Source organism: Ranitomeya imitator, chromosome 1, assembly GCF_032444005.1.
Source record: "Ranitomeya imitator isolate aRanImi1 chromosome 1, aRanImi1.pri, whole genome shotgun sequence".
NCBI lineage: Eukaryota > Metazoa > Chordata > Amphibia > Anura > Dendrobatidae > Ranitomeya > Ranitomeya imitator.
The window spans coordinates 123,718,839-123,745,880 of record NC_091282.1 but is presented as its reverse complement, the minus strand read 5'-3'; the positions used below and the strand labels follow the sequence as shown (position 1 = coordinate 123,745,880).

General features: G+C 46.4%; 1 long non-coding RNA gene across 1 annotated transcript in view; it reads right to left on the bottom strand.

The window, feature by feature from the left end:
* Window positions 1-1,770: 1,770 nt before the first annotated feature.
* The window catches only part of LOC138657642 (uncharacterized), a 152,318-nt gene continuing 127,046 nt past the window's right edge, over window positions 1,771-27,042 (bottom strand). The window contains exon 3 of the long non-coding RNA XR_011317107.1: window positions 1,771-1,787. This is a non-coding gene — a long non-coding RNA (uncharacterized lncRNA). The remainder of the gene's footprint in view (window positions 1,788-27,042) is intronic.

Genomic DNA, 27,042 nt, shown 5'->3' with positions numbered 1-27,042 from the left:
AGACCACCCCGATGATGACGACGACGACGGCAGAGACGACGACGGCGGAGACGACGACGGCGGAAACGACGACGGCGGAGACGACGACACTGGAGATGACGACCCTGGAGACGACGACATGGAAGACCGAGAAGCAGAAGAACAAGAGGCTGCAGAACAAAGAGCAGAAGAACATTAAGCATAACACTTAATATCAGAGCAAAAGATATTATCTAAATTATATGCAGAAGAAGACTAAGCAGTGTATGGGGGTGAGTCCGTTCCTCCTCGTGGTGCCCCTGGATAAAGCCTGATGCTGCAGGCCAAACTGAACGCGGACAAATGTAACTTTTGTGACTGGCAGAACGGAAGGTGTAATCTTCCAACTTTTATAGATAACAACTATGGGAATGCCTGTCACAAATGAGAATATGATGAAGAAGTAGAATAGGAAGAATAATAACAGTTGAATAAAATGAATATGTAGAATAGGAAGAATAATAATAGTTGAATAAAATGAATATGAAGAATGTATTAAAAAAAAAGGTAAGGGATGAAGAAGAAGATGAATAAGGTGAAGAAGTTGATGTCAAAGATGCTGATGATGATGAAGCTGAAAGTGTGGGAAAAGTAAAAAAAAAAGAAGGGGAAGGGCGTGGAATAGTGAAACATCAATATCTGACAAAATAAAAAAAAAATTTACATAGTCAATATCTTTGTCACTCCGAACGTCTTTAAAAAAAAAAAAAATGCTATTCTATTTGATTGGGCTAAACCTCTATGACTTTAATGTCTCCGCCACCTCCCCAAATACATCCTGCATTATTCTTAGTTGTTTTCTTTCATGTAGAATGAACCTACAAGGAAAGAAAGGGTTTATTTTAATTCCGATATTTTGGTCCCATTGACTTGCATTGGGATCGGGTATCGGTATCGGCGATATCCGATATTTTTTGAATATCGGCCGATCCTATCCGATACCGATACTTTCCGATATCGGAAGGTATCGCTCAACACTAGTTACAAGGATCAAAACTGTTACCCTTATCATATGTAACCTAAATGACCAAATGAAAATAATGAGACTGAAAATAAAGAAAGCAAACTAATATGAGAAACAAAGCCACATGAGCAGGCTATTAAAGATCATAAAGGACAGAGGAAAGCTACAGGGAAACAAAGTGCACCACTGGAGGTGATAATTTACCTGTATTTGTATGCAGCATCATGTGTGGAGTGTCCCAGGAAAGTGGTTATTCCAGTATAAAAGGACCTTTTAAAAGGCGGTGAGGTCACATCCTGTGAGCCACATGAGTGTCGAGGCCGAATGATGCCGGAAAAGACCGAGAGAAAGAGGTTAGGAGTGCGCGTGCGGTCTGAATCATCCAAGCTAACCGAGCTGTGCTGAACAGAGCCGAAGGAAGAGGCCAAAGGTGCGCATGTGCACTACCCTATTAAGTGTTATGATGGAAAAAGCCGGACAGTGCCGCTATCAGTAGGAAAGAGGAGAGATAAGTTGCGCTTGCAAAGCAAGGGAAATGTGAGATCAATTAAAGGAGAAGGGAGAAACAGTAGAGTATATAATCATAAGAAAAAATATAATTCACAACAGAAAAAGGGAGGAAAAGGCAAAAGAAGAAAAAAGCATGGAAAATAAATAAGGAAAATAACAGGGGAAAAAGGGGAGGGAGGGGGGAAAAACAGGGGGAAGGAATAAGAGAATAAATGAGAAAAAAAACAATAGATGGTACAGGAAAAATCAAAGATATAATAATGACCATAATTTATTACCAGGTTCGTTATGTAACCTGAAAGAGCAAAAAGGAGACAAAATTATACATATGTTAAGTCAGTTTTACGGAACAAAGACAAGTCATTTAATTTTATAGAACAAAAATCAGGTATTAAATAGGTAACTTCAATAGGTAATTTCATACTCCCTATTCAGACCCCATGGTTCCAATGTCAGTAATATAAAAATCCAATAGGATTCCCTTAGTATTGGTTTCTTAATCCTGTCTCCTCCCCTCCTGGGTAGTGAAACAATTTCTATAACTTGATATTTAAGTTGGGATACATTGTGACCCGCGGCAGCAAAATGTGCAGGAATGGGTAGCATGAGTCTCCTACATCTTATAGTCGGTCTGTGTTGTGATATGCAGTCTCGGATATGCTGAGTAGTTTCTCCAACATATCCTAGACTGCAAGGACACTTAATCAGATACACCACATAAGATGACTCGCATGTGTAGAAACCCTCTACTTGAAATATTTTACAGATCTAAGGTGTGATGTGTTTTTCATGATAAAAGCTTTTTTTTAATCCGTCCAGAAATGGTAGACATGGAAAGAACTGGTTGGCATGGCTGGTGTATTGACTGGCACGACAGACACACAGGCAGGCTGATATTGGGGGCACGACTGGTAGACAGGCAGGAGGTCACAGCTGGTAGACAGACAGGCAGGTGGGAATGGCTGATAGACGGTCAGGCAGGTGAGCATGGCTGATAGACAGGCAGGTGGGCACGGCTGATCTACAAGACAGGTATACAGGAATACGAGCACTGGGACCTGAGAACTAGTTGCACAGGCACCTCAATGCAGCTGGAGATGCCATTGGCTGGGGACCCTTTAGGATGGTGCATTTGTGGCCTCTTTAAGAAGGAGGGAGTGCACGTGCGGTCCCCAAGCACAGTGCTCGGGGATCTGTGTGCCATGCGCGTACCTCGGGCAGCAGCAGAGCAAGGAGGAGAAGAAAGAGCAGGACGTGGGCCGTGCCTGTGAGTTAGTCGGCGTCCTTGCAGGAGAAGAGCAATGTGTAGGGACGCCAGCGCTACACAGCTCAGACATTAACACATTGAAAACAACAGTCTGTGAACTGTAATTTATTATATTTATTATCTTTTCTGTTATTTTTAAGTGATCCATTTTACAAATGACAAATGACACCTATGTGTAATCACCCTTTGCCAAGTTATCTTTCTGCTCTTCAATTAAGGAAAAGTAATTAGTAGGGTTGAGCGACTTTTACTTTTTTAGGGTCGAGTCGGGTTTTGCGAAACCCGACTATCTCAAAAGTCGAGTCGAATGAAATCGGCCGATTATCGCGTAAAGTCGGGGTCGGGGATCGACCGAAACACGAAACCCAATGCTAGTCAATGGGGGAGCATAGTCGGCAGTGAGTGGAGGCCAGGAAAACACCTACAGTGTCCATTTTAATGGCAAAAACATCCATTCTTGGTACTGAAGCTTGTCAATCTTAATTTACCTTATAATAATAGTTAGGCATTGGACATTGGGGGTCATTTGGCTAAAGTTGTGGGGGTATGGTGGTTCAAGTATTTAGTAGGACCAGGAAATGTGGACCAAGTCACGGCAGTGGAGCAGGGAGAGGTAAGTATTTCAACTTTGCAAGTGCTGTGATTCTGAGCAAGCAGGGGGGTCCCACTCGTTCGCATTGGCACTGGCACAGGGTCCCTCAAAGTACGGCGGTGTGTTTGCACGGCGGGGGCGCCTCCCACCGGCAGCAACACTTTTGCGTACTATGAGGGGCCCTGTGCCAGTGATGTCGCCAACGAGTACCCCCACACACCTGATGAAGGAACCTGCACTTTCATCTGCACCTTCCTCTTTGTTCCCGTTTAAGGTGGTATAGTATGCGGGAAGGGAAACCTCACTTTCAGCAGGGTCAGAATCTGGCTGTGTAGCGTGCAAGGGGAATGTAGCGGTCTGGGTCAATGTACCAGCAGAGTCATCTAGCACTGGCTGGGCAATGGGCAGGATGAGGAGGAAACACAGATATAGTCCCAAATACAAAAGTAGGCTAAAAGCAGTTCAAAATTGGTAACAGGATTAAACTGGCGGCATTGCTTTGTTCAGTGGAGGACAACTGTAATGAGAGGCTGACACAGTGAGTAGGTCCAAATCAGTAAGTAGTCTAAATGCAATTCAAAATTGGTAACAGTAGTAAACAGGCGGCACTGCTTTGTTCAGTGGAGGAGAACAGCAAGGAGCGGCAGACACCGATAGTAGGCCCGAACCCAACTAGTAGGCCAAATGCAGTGTAATATTAACAACTACTTAACGAGAGCCTGAAAATGGAAGTTCAGGACAGGAAACCAGGAGAACAGCAAGGAGCGGCAGACACCGTTAGTAGGCCCCAACCAAACTAGTTGCCCCACTGCAGTTGTTCCATTTAACAACTATTTAACAAGTGCCTGAAGATAGAAGCTCAGGAAAGGCAACCAGGAGAACACCTTGGAGCGGCAGACACTGTTAGTAGGCCCCAACCAAGCTAGTAGCCCCACTGCAGTTTTAAAATTCCGATAGGCTGAAAACCTGATAATTGCAGGTCCTTTTTTTTTAAGAGTACAGCTGTATTGAGTGGCGCAGCCAGACACTGCTAGTAGGCCTTACACCACAAAGTTGGCTCGATGCAGGTTTAAAAAAGGTTACATGGGTACACGGTCACCATTGGTGTGGTCAGTGGACGACTATTGGAAGGAGGGACCGCAGACAGACATAGTAGGCCTAAAATATAAAAAAGGTGGCCCTATGCACTTTTAAATAGGATCCAGGGGTACACGGTCAGCATTGGTGTGGTCAGTGGAGGACTATTGGAAGGAGGGACCGTAGACAGACTTAGTAGGCTTAAAATAAAAAAAGGTGGTTCTATGCACTTTTAAATAGCATCCAGGGGTACACAGGCAGCATTGGTGTGGTCAGCGGAGGACTATTGGAAGGAGTGTCTGACACAGTTAGTACTCCAAAAGAATACATAGATGTTAATGTCTCACAAAAAACAAAACCTCAAAAAAAAGGGTGGAATACTTAGGTACAGGGGTGGCCTCCTCTGCTGACTTTCAGACATTGTTATTTGGCGCAAAGTATTTACTGGTGTAAATGTAGGACAGGGACACTGAATATTTTAAGTAGCATCATACATGTCAACAAATTGGTATTGTCAGTGCCAGGCATTGACGGATTTCACCGCATAGACTAAACAGCGGTGGAGCAGTGACAGATAATTTTGCAAGTGGTAGAGCACAGTTTGAGCTGGGGGGTGGGGGGCACTCTCTCGTGCCCGGCGGTACTGGCCAAAGGCCCCTCATGTTACAACGGTTTGTCTGACGTTGGGTGCGCGCCACCACCGCCAGAGACACTTCATTGTACTGTGAGGGACCCGGTGCCAGTGTCGTCGACCTAAAGTGGGCACACTCACCTCTTCAGAAAAAAAAGGCACTCTCACGGGTGCTTTCGCCAAATGGCGAGACCACGGCCCCGTGGAGGGAGTCAGCCCATTTAGGGAGGTGTAAACGTGTCGTATGCTGGACATACAGCAGCTGCAAATGGAGAAATTGGAACACTCAGTAAGACCAGTCCAAAAGCAAGACCTTTTTAAAGGAAAGCTAGGTGTCAGCCGGGAAAGGTGGGGCAAAATAAATAGAAATCCATGAGTGGTTCATTTTAATGAAGGTTAGATCATCAACATTTTGGGTTGCCAAATGAGTCCTTTTTTGGTCAGTATTGAACCAGCAGCACTGAATACTCTTTCTGATAGCACACTAGCTGCTGGGCAAGCGAGCTCCTGCAATGCATATTCGGACAATTCAGGCCAGGTGTCTATTTTGGATGCCCAGTAATCAAATGGGAATGACAGGTGAGGGAGAACATCGATAGGGGAGGAAAAATAGTTAGTAACCATACTGGACAAATGTTGTCTCCTGTCACTTTGAATTGAAGCTGCAGTGCCTGTCCTGTCTGCGGTCATTGCGAAATCACTCCACAATCTGGTCAGAAAACCCCTCTGTCCAATGCCACTTCTGATTTGTGCACCTCTAACATCTCTGCCCTGTTGTCCCCTGCAGCTCATGTGAGAACCATCACCGGCGCTGTGTGCTGGGAATGCCTGAATCAAACGGTCAACAAGAGTTGCTTGTTTGGTTGCCAATATTTGTTCAAGGTTCTCATGTGGCATGATGTTTTGCAGTTTCCCCTTATAGCGTGGATCTAGGAGGCAGGCCAACCAGTAATCGTCATCGGTCATCATTTTTATAATGCAGGGGTCCCTTTTGAGGATACGCAAGGCATAATCCGCCATGTGGGCCAATGTTCCAGTTGTCAATTCATTGCTTGTGCTGGGTTGAGGAGCACATTCGGGCAAATCAACGTCACTTGCCTCCCTCAAAAATCCTGAACCTGGCCTTGCAATGCCACCAGTTTCTATTGCCCCCTGAGAAGCTTCCTTATCCAAAAAAATACTCATCCCCATCTGTTGTGAATTCTGTGGCTGAATTCACTCCTGTGGTCACAAGTGGTACTGCAGCTTCTGAGCTTCCTCCCTCAGGTGTTCTGGTGAGCTCGTTAACTGCTTCATTACTTAACTCCGCCTGATGCTGCTATCCTTGCTCCTTGTCAATGTTTCAGTGTTGGATCTGAGCTTCTCCTGATTGTTCCTGTGACCTGCTGCTCTGTATAAGCTAAGTGCTTTTTGCTTTTTTGTTGCTTTTTTTCTGTCCAGCTTGTCTTTTGTTTTGCTGGAAGCTCTGAGACGCAAAGGGTGTACCGCCGTGCCGTTAGTTCGGCACGGTGGGTTTTTTTTGCCCCCTTTGCGTGATTTTGCTTTAGGGTTTTTTGTAGACTGCAAAGTTCGCTTTACTGTCCTCGCTCTGTCCTAGAATATCGGGCCCCACTTTGCTGAATCTATTTCATCCCTACGTTTTGTCTTTTCATCTTACTCACAGTCATTATATGTGGGGGGCTGCCTTTTCCTTTGGGGAATTTCTCTGGGGCAAGTCAGGCCTATTTTTCTATCTTCAGGCTAGCTAGTTTCTTAGGCTGTGCCGAGTTGCCTAGGTAGTTGTTAGGCGCAATCCACAGCCGCTTTTAGTTGTGTTTAGGATAGGATCAGGTGTGCAGTCTACAGAGTTTCCACGTCTCAGAGCTCGTTCTTGTATTTTTGGGTATTTGTCAGATCACTGTGTGCGCTCTGATCGCTAAGCACACTGTGTTTCTGGATTGCATTCATAACACCTGTCATTAGCAAACATAACAGTACAAGGAGCCAAACTAATGATTCTCAATAGAGGGAAAGAAAAAGTTCTGACATCATTTTTTTTTTTTTTTTTCTGCTCTGTGTTCACTTTTTTTTTTTCCCCTAGACATTTGGGTGATTCTGGACACAGGTGTGGACATGGATATTCAGGGTCTGTGCTCTTCAATGGATAATCTCGTTATAAATGTACAAAAAATTCAAGATACTATTGATCAGAAATCTATGTTAGAACCAAGAATTCCTATTCCTGATTTGTTTTTTGGAGATAGAACTAAGTTTCTAAGTTTCAAAAATAATTGTAAGCTATTTCTGGCCTTGAAACCTCATTCTTCTGGTAATCCTATTCAACAGGTTTTGATTATTATTTCTTTTTTGCGCGGCGACCCTCAAGACTGGGCATTTTCTCTTGCGCCAGGAGACACTGCATTGAGTAGTGTCAATGCGTTTTTCCTGGCGCTCGGATTGCTGTACGATGAGCCTAATTCAGTGGATCAGGCTGAGAAAAATTTGCTGGCTTTGTGCCAGGGTCAGGATGATATAGAAGTATATTGTCAGAAATTTAGGAAATGGTCAGTACTCACTCAGTGGAATGAATCTGCGCTTGCAGCTTTGTTCAGAAAGGGTCTCTCTGAGGCTCTTAAGGATGTCATGGTGGGATTTCCTATGCCTGCTGGTTTGAATGAGTCTTTGTCTTTGGCCATTCAGATCAGTCGACGCTTGCGCGAGCGTAAATCTGTGCACCATTTGGCGGTACTGCCTGAGGTTAAACCTGAGCCTATGCAGTGCGATAGGACTATGACTAGAGTTGAACGGCAGGAATACCGACGTCTGAATGGTCTGTGTTTCTACTGTGGTGATTCCACTCATGCTATTTCTGATTGTCCTAAGCGCACTAAGCGGTCCGCTAGGTCTGCCGTCATTGGTACTGTACAGTCCAAATTCCTTCTGTCCATTACCTTGATATGCTCTTTGTCGTCGTTTTCTGTCATGGCGTTTGTGGATTCGGGCGCTGCCCTGAATCTGATGGATTTGGATTATGCTAAACGTTGTGGGTTTTTCTTGGAGCCTTTGCGATGTCCTATTCCATTGAGAGGAATTGATGCTACACCTTTGGCCAAGAATAAACCTCAATACTGGGCCCAGCTGACCATGTGCATGGCTCCTGCACATCAGGAAGTTATTCGCTTTCTGGTGTTGCATAATCTGCATGATGTGGTCGTGTTGGGGTTGCTATGGCTACAAACCCATAATCCAGTATTGGATTGGAATTCCATGTCGGTATCCAGCTGGGGTTGTCAGGGGGTACATGGTGATGTTCCATTTTTGTCGATTTCGTCATCCACCCCTTCTGAGGTCCCAGAGTTCTTGTCTGATTATCAGGATGTATTTGAGGAGCCCAAGTCCGATGCCCTACCTCCGCATAGGGATTGTGATTGTGCTATCAATTTGATTCCTAGTAGTAAATTCCCTAAGGGTCGATTATTTAATTTATCCGTGCCCGAACACGCCGCTATGCGCAGTTATGTGAAGGAATCCCTGGAGAAGGGACATATTCGTCCATCGTCATCACCACTGGGAGCAGGGTTCTTCTTTGTAGCCAAGAAGGATGGTTCGCTGAGACCGTGTATTGATTACCGCCTTCTTAATAAGATCACTGTTAAATTTCAGTATCCCTTGCCATTGTTATCTGACTTGTTTGCTCGGATTAAGGGGGCTAGTTGGTTCACTAAGATAGATCTTCGTGGTGCGTATAATCTGGTGAGAATCAGGCAAGGAGATGAATGGAAAACTGCATTCAATACGCCCGAGGGTCATTTTGAGTATCTAGTGATGCCGTTCGGACTTGCCAATGCTCCATCTGTGTTTCAGTCTTTAATGCATGACATCTTCCGTGAGTATCTGGATAAATTCCTGATTGTTTACTTGGATGACATTTTGATCTTCTCAGATGATTGGGAGTCTCATGTGAAGCAGGTCAGAATGGTTTTTCAGGTCCTGCGTGCTAACTCTTTGTTTGTGAAGGGATCAAAGTGTCTCTTCGGTGTGCAGAAAGTTTCATTTTTGGGGTTCATCTTTACCCCTGCTACTATCGAGATGGATCCAGTTAAGGTCCAAGCCATCCAGGATTGGATTCAGCCGACATCTCTGAAAAGTCTGCAAAAGTTCCTGGGCTTTGCTAATTTTTATCGTCGCTTCATCTGTAATTTTTCTAGCATTGCCAAACCATTGACCGATTTGACCAAGAAGGGTGCTGATTTGGTTAATTGGTCTTCTGCTGCTGTGGAAGCTTTTCAGGAGTTGAAGCGTCGTTTTTGTTCTGCCCCTGTGTTGTGTCAGCCAGATGTTTCTCTTCCGTTCCAGGTCGAGGTTGATGCTTCTGAGATTGGAGCAGGGGCGGTTTTGTCACAGAGAGGTTCTGATTGCTCATTGATGAAACCATGTGCTTTCTTTTCCAGGAAGTTTTCGCCCGCTGAGCGTAATTATGATGTGGGCAATCGAGAGTTGCTGGCCATGAAGTGGGCATTCGAGGAGTGGCGTCATTGGCTTGAAGGAGCTAAGCATCGCGTGGTGGTATTGACTGATCATAAGAACTTGACTTATCTCGAGTCTGCCAAGCGCTTGAATCCTAGACAGGCCCGTTGGTCGTTATTTTTTGCCCGCTTCGACTTTGTGATTTCGTACCTTCCGGGCTCTAAAAATGTGAAGGCGGATGCTCTGTCTAGGAGTTTTGTGCCCGACTCTCCGGGTTTATCTGAGCCAGCGGGTATCCTCAAGGAAGGAGTCATTGTGTCTGCCATCTCCCCTGATTTGCGGCGGGTGCTGCAAAAATTTCAGGCGAATAAACCTGATCGTTGTCCAGCAGAGAAACTGTTCGTCCCTGATAGGTGGACTAATAAACTTATCTCCGAACTTCATTGTTCGGTGTTGGCTGGTCATCCTGGAATCTTTGGTACCAGAGAGTTAGTGGCTAGATCCTTCTGGTGGCCATCTCTGTCACGGGATGTACGTACTTTTGTGCAGTCCTGTGGGATTTGTGCTAGGGCTAAGCCCTTCTGTTCTCGTGCCAGTGGGTTGCTTTTGCCCTTGCCGGTCCCAAAGAGGCCTTGGACACATATTTCGATGGATTTCATTTCTGACCTTCCCGTTTCTCAAAAGATGTCAGTCATTTGGGTGGTCTGTGATCGCTTTTCTAAAATGGTCCATCTGGTGCCCTTGGCTAAATTGCCTTCCTCCTCTGATTTGGTACCTTTGTTCTTTCAGCATGTGGTTCGGTTGCATGGCATTCCTGAGAATATTGTTTCTGACAGAGGTTCCCAGTTTGTTTCAAGGTTTTGGCGAGCCTTTTGTGGTAGGATGGGCATTGACCTATCCTTTTCCTCGGCTTTCCATCCTCAGACTAATGGCCAGACCGAACGAACCAATCAGACCTTGGAAACATATCTGAGATGTTTTGTTTCTGCAGACCAGGATGATTGGGTGTCCTTTTTGCCGTTGGCTGAGTTCGCCCTTAATAATCGGGCCAGCTCGGCTACCTTGGTTTCTCCATTTTTTTGCAATTCTGGGTTCCATCCTCGTTTCTCTTCCGGACAGGTTGAGTCTTCGGACTGTCCTGGTGTGGATTCTGTGGTGGATAGGTTGCAGCAGATTTGGACTCAGGTAGTGGACAATTTGATCTTGTCCCAGGAGAAAGCTCAACTTTTCGCTAATCGCAGACGCCGTGTGGGTCCCCGACTTCGTGTTGGGGATCTGGTTTGGTTATCTTCCCGTCATATTCCTATGAAGGTTTCCTCTCCTAAATTTAAACCTCGTTTTATTGGTCCGTATAGGATTTCTGAGGTTCTTAATCCTGTGTCTTTTCGTTTGACCCTCCCAGACTCCTTTTCCATACATAATGTATTCCATAGGTCGTTGTTGCGGAGATACGTGGCACCTATGGTTCCATCTGTTGAGCCTCCTGCCCCGGTTTTGGTGGAGGGGGAATTGGAGTATATTGTGGAGAAGATTTTGGATTCTCGTGTTTCTAGACGGAAACTCCAGTATCTGGTTAAATGGAAGGGTTATGCTCAGGAAGATAATTCCTGGGTTTTTGCCTCTGATGTTCATGCTTCCGATCTTGTTCGTGCCTTTCATGCGGCTCATCCTGGTCGGCCTGGGGGCTCTGGTGAGGGTTCGGTGACCCCTCCTCAAGGGGGGGGTACTGTTGTGAATTCTGTGGCTGAATTCACTCCTGTGGTCACAAGTGGTACTGCAGCTTCTGAGCTTCCTCCCTCAGGTGTTCTGGTGAGCTCGTTAACTGCTTCATTACTTAACTCCGCCTGATGCTGCTATCCTTGCTCCTTGTCAATGTTTCAGTGTTGGATCTGAGCTTCTCCTGATTGTTCCTGTGACCTGCTGCTCTGTATAAGCTAAGTGCTTTTTGCTTTTTTGTTGCTTTTTTTCTGTCCAGCTTGTCTTTTGTTTTGCTGGAAGCTCTGAGACGCAAAGGGTGTACCGCCGTGCCGTTAGTTCGGCACGGTGGGTTTTTTTTGCCCCCTTTGCGTGGTTTTGCTTTAGGGTTTTTTGTAGACTGCAAAGTTCGCTTTACTGTCCTCGCTCTGTCCTAGAATATCGGGCCCCACTTTGCTGAATCTATTTCATCCCTACGTTTTGTCTTTTCATCTTACTCACAGTCATTATATGTGGGGGGCTGCCTTTTCCTTTGGGGAATTTCTCTGGGGCAAGTCAGGCCTATTTTTCTATCTTCAGGCTAGCTAGTTTCTTAGGCTGTGCCGAGTTGCCTAGGTAGTTGTTAGGCGCAATCCACAGCCGCTTTTAGTTGTGTTTAGGATAGGATCAGGTGTGCAGTCTACAGAGTTTCCATGTCTCAGAGCTCGTTCTTGTATTTTTGGGTATTTGTCAGATCACTGTGTGCGCTCTGATCGCTAAGCACACTGTGTTTCTGGATTGCCTTCATAACACCTGTCATTAGCAAACATAACACCCATCATCCTCCTTGTCCTCCTCCTCTTCGCCCGCCACCTCGTCCAGTAGACTTCCCTGACCAGACAATGGCTGACTGTCATCATGGCTTCCCTCGTCCTCGGCTGCAGACGCCTGCTCCTTTATGTGCGTCAAACTTTGCATCAGCAGACGCATTAGGGGGATGCTCATGCTTATTATGGCGTTGTCTGCACTAACCAGCCGTGTGCATTCCACAAAACACTGAAGGACTTGACAGAGGTCTTGTAGCTTCGACCACTGCACACCTGACAACTCCATGTCTGCCATCCAACTGCCTGCCCGTGTATGTGTATCCTCCCACAAATACATAACAGCACGCCTCTGTTCGCACAGTCTCTGAAGCATGTGCAGTGTGGAGTTCCACCTTGTTGCAATGTCGATGATTAGGCAATGCTGTGGAAGGTTCAAAGATCGCTGATGGTTCTGCATACGGCTAGAGTGTACGGGCGAACAGCGGATGTGCGAGCAAAGTCTGCCCACCTTCAGGAGCAGGTCAGGTAACCCCGGATAACTTTTCAGGAAGCACTGCACCACCAGGTTTAAGGTGTGAGCCAGGCAAGAAATGTGTTTCAGTTGTAAAAGTGCTATGGCAGCCATAAAATTCCTTCCGCTATCACTCACTACCTTGCCCGCCTCAAGATGTACACTGCCCAGCCATGACTGAGTTTCTTGCTGCAAGAACTCGGACAGAACTTCCGCGGTGTGTCTGTTGTCGCCCAAACACTTAATTGCCAATACAGCCTGCTGACGCTTGCCACTAGCTGTTCCATAATGGGACACCTCGTGTGCAACAGTGGCAGCTGCGGATGGAGTGGTCGTGTGACTGCGGTCTGTGGACGAGCTGTTGCTTCTGCTGGAGGACGAAGAGGAGAGGAGGGGGGCCAATGCCTACAGCCAACTGTTTCCTAGACCGTGGGCTAGGCAGAACTGTCACCATATCGCTGTCCCCTGTGGACCCTGCATACACCACATTAACCCAGTGAGCAGTGATGGACACGTAATGCCCCTGGCCATGCCTACTGGTCCATGCATCTGTTGTCAGGTGCACCTTTCTACTCACAGATTGCCTGAGTGCATGGAAAATGCGGTCTTTTACGTGCTGGTGGAGGGCTGGGATGGCTTTTCTCGAAAAGAAGTGTCGACTGGGTAGCTCGTAGCGTGGTACAGCATAGCCCATCAGGGCTTTGAAAGCTTCGCTTTCAACTAACCGGTAGGGCATCATCTCTAATGAGATTAGTCTAGCAATGTGGGCATTCAAACCCTGTGTTCGCGGATGAGAGGATGAGTACTTCCTTTTCCTAACGAGAGTCTCTTGTAGGGTGAGCTGGACTGGAGAGCTGCATATGGTGGTACTAGCGGGGGTGCCGGTGGACATGGCAGACTGAGAGAGGGTTGATGATGGTATTCTTGCTGTTGGCCTATATACAGTGTTTCCTACCAAGAACCTGGTGATTCCCTGACTGCTTTGGCCTTGCGACAAAACCTCCACATTTGCTGCAGGTGGTGTGGTAAACGTTGGGCTTACAGTGAGGGAAGGTATGTAGCGTTGCTGACTAGCTTCATTGAGAGAGGGTGCAACAACGTTAAGGGATGTTTGGTAGTTACTCCAGGATTGCAAGTGCATGGTGTTTAAATGTCTACGCATGCAACTTGTATTTAAACTTTTAACATTCTGACCTCTGCTGAAGGTCCTTGAGCATTTCTTACAGATGACTTTGCACGGATCATTTGGATGTTGGTTAAAAAAATGCCAGACTGTACTCTTCCTACTATTGGATACCTTTTCAGGCATTGCACACTGAGCTACTTTAACTGGATGGCCACGCTGTCCTACAACTGCTTTTGGTTTAGCCACACGTTTTTGGCCAGATGCGGGCCTGCCAGATGGAACCTGTTGTGATGTTGATGCCTGCTGCAGCTCCTCCTCCTCCGCTTCAGAGCTACTGCTGGCTGCACCCTGTTCCCCCAATGGCTGCCAATCGGGGTCAACAACTGGGTCATCTATGACCTCCTCTTCTATGTCCTGTGCACCTTCCTCTGTGTCACCGTGTAAGCCGGTGCTATAGCATTCGTGACGGGGCTCCATAGTCTCACCTGGTCAGATTCTGGATCAGTACACTGTGAGGGCAATGTTGTGATCTGAGTCAAAGGAACAGCATAAGAATCTGGCTGTGGCTGTGCATCTGTGCACTCCATGTCCGATTCATCTTGTAATGGGCATGACCTGTTAACAATTTCCCTTTCTAACCCAGGAACGGTATGTGTAAAGAGCTCCATGGAGAAACCCGTTGTCGCCTGACGCATCCTTCTCTGTTGTTCTGGGTGAAGAACGCAAGGAAGCGACTTGTCCCTGACCGGGAACATCCACTGACGACACACTGCTTTTACATTTTGCAGTTTCCGAAGAGGAGGCAAAAGAGCTAGAGGCAGAGGCAGCAAGGAAAGCCAAAACTTGTTCCTGCTGCTCCGGCTTTAAAAGCGGTTTTCCTACTCCCAGAAAAGGGAGCGTTCGAGGCCTTGTGTTGCCAGACGATGACGGTGGCTGAACAACTCGAGACTTAGGTGCTATATTGCTTGTCCCACGACCACCTGATGCTCCACCACCACTACCATCATTACCAGCTGGCAATGACCGCACACGGCCACGACCTCTTCCACCAGACTTCCTCATTCTTGGAAATATGTAACTAAACTTACAAACATTATTTGGTATTGTAAAACCTGTTACAAGGTGGATGCAAAATTGTTGTGAATTTAAATCTCCCTTTATAGGTGTGTGGGAGTGCAGGGAAAATCAGGCCCTCTGTATTACAGTACACAGTTTCAGTGGCACACAGTGGCTGACAGATATGCCACTAACAGGACTGACGCAGATGCACAGATTTGCCAATATTAATCTCCCCTTCTTTTTTGGGGGGGATGGGAGACTAGTGAATCAATCTGGCCCACAGTTTTACAGTATTGTTTCAGTGGCTGACAGATATGCCACTAACAGGACTGACGCAGATGCACAGATTTGCCAATATTAATCTCCCCTTCTTTTTTGGGGGGGATGGGAGACAAGTGAATCAATCTGGCCCACAGTTTTACAGTAGTGTTTCAGTGGCTGACAGATATGCCACTAACAGGACTGACGCAGATGCACAGATTTGCCAATATTAATCTCCCCTTCTTTTTGGGGGGGATGGGAGACTAGTGAATCAATCTGGCCCACAGTTTTACAGTAATGTTTCAGTGGCTGACAGATATGCCACTAACAGGACTGACGCAGATGCACAGATTTGCCAATATTAATCTCCCCTTCTTTTTTGGGGGGGGGATGGGAGACTAGTGAATCAATCTGGCTCACAGTTTTGCAGTAGTGTTTCAGTGGCTGACAGATATGCCACTAACAGGACTGACGCAGATGCACAGATTTGCCAATATTAATCTCCCCTTCTTTTTGGGGGGGGGGGATGGGAGACTAGTGAATCAATCTGGCCCACAGTTTTACAGTAGTGTTTCAGTGGCTGACAGATATGCCACTAACAGGACTGACGCAGATGCACAGATTTGCCAATATTAATCTCCCCTTCTTTTTTTGGGGGGATGGGAGACTAGTGAATCAATCTGGCCCACAGTTTTACAGTAGTGTTTCAGTGGCTGACAGATATGCCACTAACAGGACTGACGCAGATGCACAGATTTGCCAATATTAATCTCCCCTTCTTTTATGGAGGGATGGGAGACTAATGAATCAATCTGGCCCACAGCGTTATGAAAGGCAATTCAGTATCACAATGGACATGGAGGTCAGAGCACATACAGTGATCTGACAATAACCCAAAATAATAGAACGAGCTCTGAGACGTGGGAACTCTGCAGACCGCAATCCCTGATCCTCTCCAAACACAACTAGAGGCAGCCGTGGATTGCGCCTAACGCTCCCTATGCAACTCGGCACAGCCTGAGAAACTAACTAGCCTGAAGATAGAAAAAATAAGCCTACCTTGCCTCAGAGAAATACCCCAAAGGAAAAGGCAGCCCCCCACATATAATGACTGTGAGTAAGATGAAAAGACAAACGTAGGGATGAAATAGATTCAGCAAAGTGAGGCCCGATATTCTAGACAGAACGAGGATAGGAAAGATAACTTTGCGGTCTACACAAAACCCTAAAGAAAACCACGCAAAGGGGCAAAAAGACCCTCCGTACCGAACTAACGGCACGGAGGTACACCCTTTGCGTCCCAGAGCTTCCAGCAAAGCAAATAGACAAGCTGGACAGAAAAAATAGCAACAAATAGCAAAGAAGCACTTAGCTATGCAGAGCAGCAGGCCACAGGAATGATCCAGAGAAACACAAGTCCAACACTGGAACATTGACAGGAAGCATGAATCAAAGCATTAGGTGGGGTTAAGTAGAGAAGCACCTAACGACCTCACCAGATCACCTGAGGGAGGAAACTCAGAAGCAGCAGTACCAGTTTCCTCCACAAACGGAAGCTCCCAGAGAGAATCAGCCGAAGTACCACTTGTGACCACAGGAGGGAGCTCTGCCACAGAATTCACAACAGTACCCCCCCTTGAGGAGGGGTCACCGAACCCTCACCAGAGCCCCCAGGCCGACCAGGATGAGCCACATGAAAGGCACGAACAAGATCGGGAACATGGACATCAGAGGCAAAAACCCAGGAATTATCCTCCTGAGCATAACCCTTCCATTTAACCAGATACTGGAGTTTCCGTCTTGAAACACGAGAATCCAAAATCTTCTCCACAATATACTCCAATTCCCCCTCCACCAAAACCGGGGCAGGAGGGTCAACAGATGGAACCATAGGTGCCACGTATCTCCGCAACAATGACCTATGGAAGACGTTATGTATGAAAAAAGAATCTGGGAGGGTCAGACGAAAAGACACAGGATTAATAACCTCAGAAATCCTATAAGGACCAATGAAACGAGGTTTAAACTTCGGAGAGGAAACCTTCATAGGAATATGACGAGAAGATAAACAAACCAGATCCCCAACACGAAGTCGGGGACCCACACAACGTCTACGATTAGCGAAACGTTGAGCCTTCTCCTGGGACAAGGTCAAATTGTCCACTACATGAGTCCAAATCTGCTGCAACCTGTCCACCACAGTATCCACACCAGGACAGTCCGAAGACTCAACCTGTCCTGAAGAGAAACGAGGATGGAACCCAGAATGGCAGAAAAATGGCGAAACCAAGGTAGCCGAGCTAGCCCGATTATTAAGGGCGAACTCAGCCAAAGGCAAAAAGGACACCCAGTCATCCTGATCGGCAGAAACAAAGCATCTCAGATAGGTTTCCAAGGTCTGATTGGTTCGTTCGGTCTGGCCATTAGTCTGAGGATGAAAAGCCGAGGAAAAAGACAAATCAATGCCCATCCTACCACAAAAGGCTCGCCAAAACCTCGAAACAAACTGGGAACCTCTGTCAGAAACGATATTCTCTGGAATGCCATGCAAACGAACCACATGCTGGAAGAACAATGGCACCAAATCAGAGGAGGAAGGCAACTTGGACAAGGGTACCAGATGGACCATCTTAGAAAAGCGATCACAGACCACCCAAATGACTGGCATCTTTTGAGAGACGGGAAGATCTGAAATAAAATCCATAGAGATATGTGTCCAAGGTCTCTTCGGGACCGGCAAGGGCAAAAGCAACCCACTGGCACGAGAACAGCAGGGCTTAGCCCGAGCACAAATCCCACAGGACTGCACAAAAGAACGCACATCCCGCGACAGAGACGGCCACCAAAAGGATCTAGCCACTAACTCTCTGGTACCAAAGATTCCAGGATGACCAGCCAACACCGAACAATGAACCTCAGAGATCACTTTATTTGTCCACCTATCCGGGACAAACAGTTTCTCCGCTGGACAACGATCAGGTTTATTAGCCTGAAATTTTTGCAGCACCCGCCGCAAATCAGGGGAGATGGCAGACACAATTACTCCTTCCTTGAGGATACCCGCCGGCTCAGATAAACCCGGAGAGTCGGGCACAAAACTCCTAGACAGAGCATCCGCCTTCACATTTTTAGAGCCCGGAAGGTACGAAATCACAAAGTCAAAACAGGCGAAAAACAGCGACCAACGAGCCTGTCTAGGATTCAAACGCTTAGCAGACTCGAGATAAGTCAGGCTCTTATGATCAGTCAATACCACCACGCGATGCTTAGCTCCTTCAAGCCAATGACGCCACTCCTCGAATGCCCACTTCATGGCCAGCAACTCTCGGTTGCCCACATCATAATTCCGCTCAGCAGGCAAAAACTTCCTGGAAAAAAAAACGCATGGTTTCATCACTGAACAATCAGAACCTCTCTGCGACAAAACAGCCCCTGCTCCAATCTCAGAAGCATCAACCTCGACCTGGAACGGAAGAGAAACATCAGGTTGACACAACACAGGGGCAGAAGAAAAACGACGCTTCAACTCTTGAAAAGCTTCCACAGCAGCAGAAGACCAATTGACCAAATCAGCACCCTTCTTGGTCAAATCGGTCAATGGTTTGGCAATACTAGAAAAATTGCAGATGAAGCGACGATAAAAATTAGCAAAGCCCAGGAACTTTTGCAGACTTTTCAGAGATGTCGGCTGAGACCAATCATGGATGGCTTGGACCTTAACTGGATCCATCTCGATAGTAGAAGGGGAAAAGATGAACCCCAAAAATGAAACCTTCTGCACACCAAAGAGACACTTTGATCCCTTCACAAACAAAGAGTTAGTACGCAGGACCTGAAAAACCGTTCTGACCTGTTTCACATGAGACTCCCAATCATCCGAGAAGATCAAAATGTCATCCAAGTACACAATCAGGAATTTATCCAGGTACTCTCGGAAGATGTCATGCATAAAGGACTGAAACACTGATGGAGCATTGGCAAGTCCGAATGGCATCACTAGATACTCAAAATGACCCTCGGGCGTATTAAATGCAGTTTTCCATTCATCGCCTCGCCTGATTCGCACCAGATTATACGCACCACGAAGATCAATCTTGGTGAACCAACTAGCCCCCTTAATCCGAGCAAACAAATCAGATAACAAAGGCAAGGGGTACTGAAATTTAACAGTGATCTTATTAAAAAGGCGATAATCTATACAAGGTCTCAGCGAACCATCCTTTTTGGCTACAAAAAAGAACCCTGCTCCTAATGGCGACGATGACGGGCGAATATGCCCCTTCTCCAGGGATTCCTTCACATAACTGCGCATAGCGGTGTGCTCAGGCACGGATAAATTAAACAGTCGACCTTTTGGGAATTTACCACCAGGAATCAAATTGATAGCTGTTATGGCTGGCAATCAGGCAACACAGCGTGCAGTAATCAGCGCACATACAGAGATCTGGCAATAACCAAAAACAATAGGACGAGCTCTGAGACGTGGAATCTCTGTAGACTGCAGTACCTGATCTATCCTCACACAACTATAAGCAGCAGTGGATTGCGCCTAACAACTACCTATGCAACTCGGCACTGCCTGAGGAGCTGACTAGCCTGAAGATAGAAATACAAGCCTGACTTACCTCAGAGAAATACCCCAAAGGAATAGGCAGCCCCCCACATATAATGACTGTTAGCAAGATGAAAAGACAAACGTAGGAATGAAATAGATTCAGCAAAGTGAGGCCCGATATTCTAGACAGAGCGAGGATAGCAAAGAGAACTATGCAGTCTACAAAAAACCCTAAAACGAAAACCACGCAAAGGGGCAAAAAGACCCACCGTGCCGAACTAACAGCACGGCGGTGCACCCCTCTGCTTCTCAGAGCTTCCAGCAAAAGACAATAGCAAGCTGGACAGAAAAAAACAGAAAACAAACTAGAAGCACTTATCTAGCAGAGCAGCAGGCCCAAGGAAAGATGCAGTAGCTCAGATCCAACACTGGAACATTGACAAGGAGCAAGGAAGACAGACTCAGGTGGAGCTAAATAGCAAGGCAGCCAACGAGCTCACCAAAACACCTGAAGGAGGAAGCCCAGAGACTGCAATACCACTTGTGACCACAGAAGTGAACTCAGCCACAGAATTCACAACAGTACCCCCCCCTTGAGGAGGGGTCACCGAACCCTCACCAGAACCCCCAGGCCGACCAGGATGAGCCACATGAAAGGCACGAACAAGATCTGGGGCATGGACATCAGAGGCAAAAACCCAGGAATTATCTTCCTGAGCATAACCCTTCCATTTGACCAGATACTGGAGTTTCCGTCTAGAGACACGAGAATCCAAAATCTTCTCCACAATATACTCCAATTCCCCCTCCACCAAAACAGGGGCAGGAGGCTCCACAGATGGAACCATAGGTGCCACGTATCTCCTCAACAACGACCTATGGAATACATTATGTATGGAAATGGAGTCTGGGAGGGTCAGACGAAAAGACACCGGATTGAGAATCTCAGAAATCCTATACGGACCAATAAAACGAGGTTTAAATTTAGGAGAGGAAACCTTCATAGGAATATGACGAGAAGATAACCAAACCAAATCCCCAACACGAAGTCGGGGTCCCACACGGCGTCTGCGATTAGCGAAAAGCTGAGCCTTCTCCTGGGACAAGGTCAAATTGTCCACTACCTGAGTCCAGATCTGCTGCAACCTGTCCACCACAGAATCCACACCAGGACAGTCCGAAGACTCAACCTGTCCTGAAGAGAAACGAGGATGGAACCCAGAATTGCAGAAAAATGGAGAGACCAAGGTAGCCGAGCTGGCCCGATTATTAAGGGCGAACTCAGCCAACGGCAAAAATGACACCCAATCATCCTGGTCAGCGGAAACAAAACATCTCAGATATGTTTCCAAGGTCTGATTGGTTCGTTCGGTCTGGCCATTAGTCTGAGGATGGAAGGCCGAGGAGAAAGATAGGTCAATGCCCATCCTACCACAAAAGGCTCGCCAGAACCTCGAGACAAACTGGGAACCTCTGTCAGAAACAATATTCTCAGGAATGCCATGTAAACGAACCACATGCTGGAAGAACAAAGGCACCAAATCAGAGGAGGAAGGCAATTTAACCAAGGGCACCAGATGGACCATTTTAGAAAAGCGATCACAGACCACCCAAATGACCGACATTTTTTGAGAAACGGGAAGGTCAGAAATGAAATCCATCGAAATATGTGTCCAAGGCCTCTTCGGGACCGGCAAGGGCAAAAGCAACCCACTGGCACGTGAACAGCAGGGCTTAGCCCTAGCACAAATTCCACAGGACTGCACAAAAGCACGCACATCCCGTGACAGAGATGGCCACCAGAAGGATCTAGCAACCAACTCCCTGGTACCAAAGATTCCTGGATGACCGGCCAGCACCGAACAATGAAGTTCAGAGATAACTTTACTAGTCCACCTATCAGGGACGAACAGTTTCTCGGCCGGACAACGATCAGGTTTATTAGCCTGAAATTTCTGCAACACTCTCCGCAAATCAGGGGAGATGGCAGACACAATGACTCCTTCCTTGAGGATACTCGCCGGCTCAGATAACCCCGGAGAGTCGGGCACAAAACTCCTAGACAGAGCATCCGCCTTCACATTTTTAGAGCCCGGAAGGTATGAAATCACAAAATCAAAACGAGCAAAAAATAACGACCAACGGCCTGTCTAGGATTCAAGCGCTTGGCAGACTCGAGATAAGTCAAGTTCTTATGATCAGTCAATACCACCACGCGATGCTTAGCACCCTCAAGCCAATGACGCCACTCCTCGAATGCCCACTTCATGGCCAGCAACTCTCGGTTGCCCACATCATAATTACGCTCAGCAGCAGAAAATTTCCTGGAAAAGAAAGCACATGGTTTGAACACTGAGCAACCAGAACCTCTCTGTGACAAAACCGCCCCTGCACCAATCTCAGAAGCATCAACCTCGACCTGGAACGGAAGAGAAACATCAGGTTGACACAACACAGGGACACAGCAAAAACGACGCTTCAACTCCTGAAAAGCTTCCACGGCAGCAGAAGACCAATTAACCAAATCAGCACCCTTCTTGGTCAAATCGGTCAATGGTCTGGCAATGCTAGAAAAATTACAGATGAAGCGACGATAAAAATTAGCAAAGCCCAGGAATTTCTGCAGACTTTTTAGAGATGTCGGCTGAGTCCAATCCTGGATGGCCTGAACCTTAACCGGATCCATCTCGATAGTAGAAGGGGAAAAGATGAACCCCAAAAATGAAACTTTCTGCACACCGAAGAGACACTTTGATCCCTTCACGAACAAGGAATTAGCACGCAGTACCTGGAAAACCATTCTGACTTGCTTCACATGAGACTCCCAATCATCTGAGAAGATCAAAATGTCATCCAAGTAAACAATCAAGAATTTATCCAGATACTCACGGAAAATGTCATGCATAAAAGACTGAAAAACAGATGGAGCATTGGCAAGTCCGAACGGCATCACCAGATACTCAAAATGACCCTCGGGCGTATTAAATGCCGTTTTCCATTCATCTCCCTGCCTGATTCTCACCAGATTATACGCACCACGAAGATCAATCTTAGTAAACCAACTAGCCCCCTTAATCCGAGCAAACAAGTCAGAAATCAATGGCAAGGGATACTGAAACTTAACAGTGATCTTATTAAGAAGGCGGTAATCAATACACGGTCTTAGCGAACCATCCTTCTTGGCTACAAAAAAGAACCCTGCTCCCAATGGTGACGATGATGGGCGAATATGTCCCTTCTCCAGGGACTCCTTCACATAACTGCGCATAGCGGTGTGTTCAGGTACGGACAAATTAAATAAACGACCCTTAGGGAATTTACTACCAGGAATCAAATCGATAGCACAATCACAATTCCTATGCGGAGGTAGGGCATCAGACTTGGACTCTTCAAATACATCCTGAAAGTCCGACAAGAACTCTGGGATGTCAGAAGGAATGGATGACGAAATAGACAAAAATGGAACATCACCATGTACTCCCTGACAACCCCAGCTGGTTACCGACATAGAGTTCCAATCCAATACTGGATTATGGGTTTGTAGCCATGGCAACCCCAACACGACCACATCATGCAAATTATGCAGTACCAGAAAGCGAATAACTTCCTGATGTGCAGGAGCCATGCACATGGTCAGCTGGGCCCAGTACTGAGGCTTATTCTTGGCCAAAGGTGTAGCATCAATTCCTCTCAACGGAATAGGACACCGCAAAGGCTCCAAGAAAAATCCACAACGTTTAGCATAATCCAAATCCATCAGATTCAGGGCAGCGCCTGAATCCACAAACGCCATGACAGAATACGATGACAAAGAGCACATTAAGGTAATGGACAAAAGGAATTTGGACTGTACAGTACCAATAACGGCAGAGCTATCGAACCGCCTAGTGCGTTTAGGACAATTAGAAATAGCATGAGTAGAATCACCACAATAGAAACACAGTCTGTTCAGACGTCTGTGTTCTTGCCGTTCTACTTTAGTCATAGTCCTGTCGCACTGCATAGGCTCAGGTTTACTCTCAGGCAGTACCGCCAGATGGTGCACAGATTTACGCTCGCGCAAGCGACGACCGATCTGAATGGCCAAGGACATAGACTCATTCAAACCAGCAGGCATAGGAAATCCCACCATTACATCCTTAAGAGCTTCAGAGAGACCCTTTCTGAACAAAGCCGCTAGTGCAGATTCATTCCACAGAGTGAGTACTGACCATTTCCTAAATTTCTGACAATATACTTCTACATCATCCTGACCCTGGCATAAAGCCAGCAGATTTTTCTCAGCCTGATCCACTGAATTAGGCTCATCGTAAAGCAATCCGAGCGCCAGGAAAAATGCATCAACATTACTCAATGCAGAATCTCCTGGTGCAAGAGAAAACGCCCAGTCCTGTGGGTCGCCGCGCAAAAAAGAAATAATAATCAAAACCTGTTGAATAGGATTACCAGAAGAATGAGGTTTCAAGGCCAAAAATAGCTTACAATTATTTCTGAAGCTCAGGAACTTAGTTCTGTCACCAAAAAACAAATCAGGAATCGGAATTCTTGGTTCTAGCATCGATTTCTGATCAATAGTATCTTGAATCTTTTGTACATTTACAACGAGATTATCCATTGAGGAGCACAGAGCCTGAATATCCATGTCCACAGCTGTGTCCTGAAGCACTCTAATGTCTAGGGGAAAAAAAAGACTGAAGACAGAGCTAAGAAAAAAAAATGATGTCAGGATTTCTTTTTTCCCTCTATTGGGAATCATTGGTGTGGCTCCTTGTACTGTTATGGCTGGCAATCAGGCAACACAGCGTGCAGTAATCAGCGCACATACAGAGATCTGGCAATAACCAAAAACAATAGGACGAGCTCTGAGACGTGGAATCTCTGTAGACTGCAGTACCTGATCTATCCTCACACAACTATAAGCAGCAGTGGATTGCGCCTAACAACTACCTATGCAACTCGGCACTGCCTGAGGAGCTGACTAGCCTGAAGATAGAAATACAAGCCTGACTTACCTCAGAGAAATACCCCAAAGGAATAGGCAGCCCCCCACATATAATGACTGTTAGCAAGATGAAAAGACAAACGTAGGAATGAAATAGATTCAGCAAAGTGAGGCCCGATATTCTAGACAGAGCGAGGATAGCAAAGAGAACTATGCAGTCTACAAAAAACCCTAAAACGAAAACCACGCAAAGGGGCAAAAAGACCCACCGTGCCGAACTAACAGCACGGCGGTGCGCCCCTCTGCTTCTCAGAGCTTCCAGCAAAAGACAATAGCAAGCTGGACAGAAAAAAACAGAAAACAAACTAGAAGCACTTATCTAGCAGAGCAGCAGGCCCAAGGAAAGATGCAGTAGCTCAGATCCAACACTGGAACATTGACAAGGAGCAAGGAAGACAGACTCAGGTGGAGCTAAATAGCAAGGCAGCCAACGAGCTCACCAAAACACCTGAAGGAGGAAGCCCAGAGACTGCAATACCACTTGTGACCACAGAAGTGAACTCAGCCACAGAATTCACAACAGATAGCACAATCACAATCCCTATGCGGAGGTAGGGCATCGGACTTGGGCTCATCAAATACATCCCGGTAATCAGACAAGAACTCTGGAACCTCAGAAGGGGTGGATGAAGAAATTGACAAAAATGGAACATCACCATGTACCCCCTGACAACCCCAGCTGGACACCGACATGGATTTCCAATCCAATACTGGATTATGGGCTTGTAGCCATGGCAACCCCAACACGACCACATCATGCAGATTATGCAACACCAGAAAGCGAATATCCTCCTGATGTGCAGGAGCCATGCACATGGTCAGCTGGGTCCAGTATTGAGGCTTATTCTTGGCCAAAGGCGTAGCATCAATACCTCTCAATGGAATAGGACACTGCAAGGGCTCCAAGAAAAACCCACAACGCTTAGCATATTCCAAGTCCATCAAATTCAGAGCAGCGCCTGAATCCACAAATGCCATGACAGAATATGATGACAAAGAGCAGATCAAGGTAACGGACAGAAGAAATTTTGACTGTACCGTACCAATGGTGGCAGACCTAGCGAACCGCTTAGTGCGCTTAGGACAATCAGAGATAGCATGAGTGGAATCACCACAGTAGAAACACAGCCCATTTAGACGTCTGTGTTCTTGCCGTTCAACTCTGGTCAAAGTCCTATCGCACTGCATAGGCTCAGGTTTAAGCTCAGGTAATACCGCCAAATGGTGCACAGATTTACGCTCACGCAAGCGTCGACCGATCTGAATAGCCAAAGACATAGACTCATTCAAACCAGCAGGCATAGGAAATCCCACCATGACATCCTTAAGGGCTTCAGAGAGACCCTTTCTGAACATAGCTGCCAGCGCAGATTCATTCCATTGAGTGAGCACTGACCATTTTCTAAATTTCTGGCAATATACCTCTATCTCATCCTGACCCTGACAAAGAGCCAGCAAATTATTTTCTGCCTGATCCACTGAATTAGGCTCATCGTACAGCAATCCGAGCGCCAGGAAAAACGCATTGATATTACTCAATGCATGATCTCCTGGCGCAAGAGAAAATGCCCAGTCCTGAGGGTCGCCGCGCAAAAAAGAAATAATAATCAAAACCTGTTGAACTGGATCACCAGAGGAACGAGGTTTCAAGGCCAGAAATAACTTACAATTATTTTTGAAACTCAGAAACTTAGTTCTATCTCCAAAAAACAAATCAGGAATAGGAATTCTTGGTTCTAACATAGATTTCTGATCAATAGTGTCTTGAATCTTTTGTACTCTTGCCGAGAGCTGATCCACAAATGAAGACAGACTTCTAATGTCCATCGCTACACCTGTGTACTGAACCACCCAAATGTCTAGGGGAAAAAAAAGACAAAACACAAAGCCAAGAAAAAAAAATCGTCTCAGAACTTCTTTTTTCCCTCTATTGAGAATCATTAGTACTTTTGGCTTCCTGTACTGTTATGAAAGGCAATTCAGTATCACAATGGACATGGAGGTCAGAGCACATACAGTGATCTGACAATAACCCAAAATAATAGAACGAGCTCTGAGATGTGGGAACTCTGCAGACCGCAATCCCTGATCCTCTCCAAACACAACTAGAGGCAGCCGTGGATTGCGCCTAACGCTCCCTATGCAACTCGGCACAGCCTGAGAAACTAACTAGCCTGAAGATAGAAAAAATAAGCCTACCTTGCCTCAGAGAAATACCCCAAAGGAAAAGGCAGCCCCCCACATATAATGACTGTGAGTAAGATGAAAAGACAAACGTAGGGATGAAATAGATTCAGCAAAGTGAGGCCCGATATTCTAGACAGAACGAGGATAGGAAAGATAACTTTGCGGTCTACACAAAACCCTAAAGAAAACCACGCAAAGGGGCAAAAAGACCCTCCGTACCGAACTAACGGCACGGAGGTACACCCTTTGCGTCCCAGAGCTTCCAGCAAAGCAAATAGACAAGCTGGACAGAAAAAATAGCAACAAATAGCAAAGAAGCACTTAGCTATGCAGAG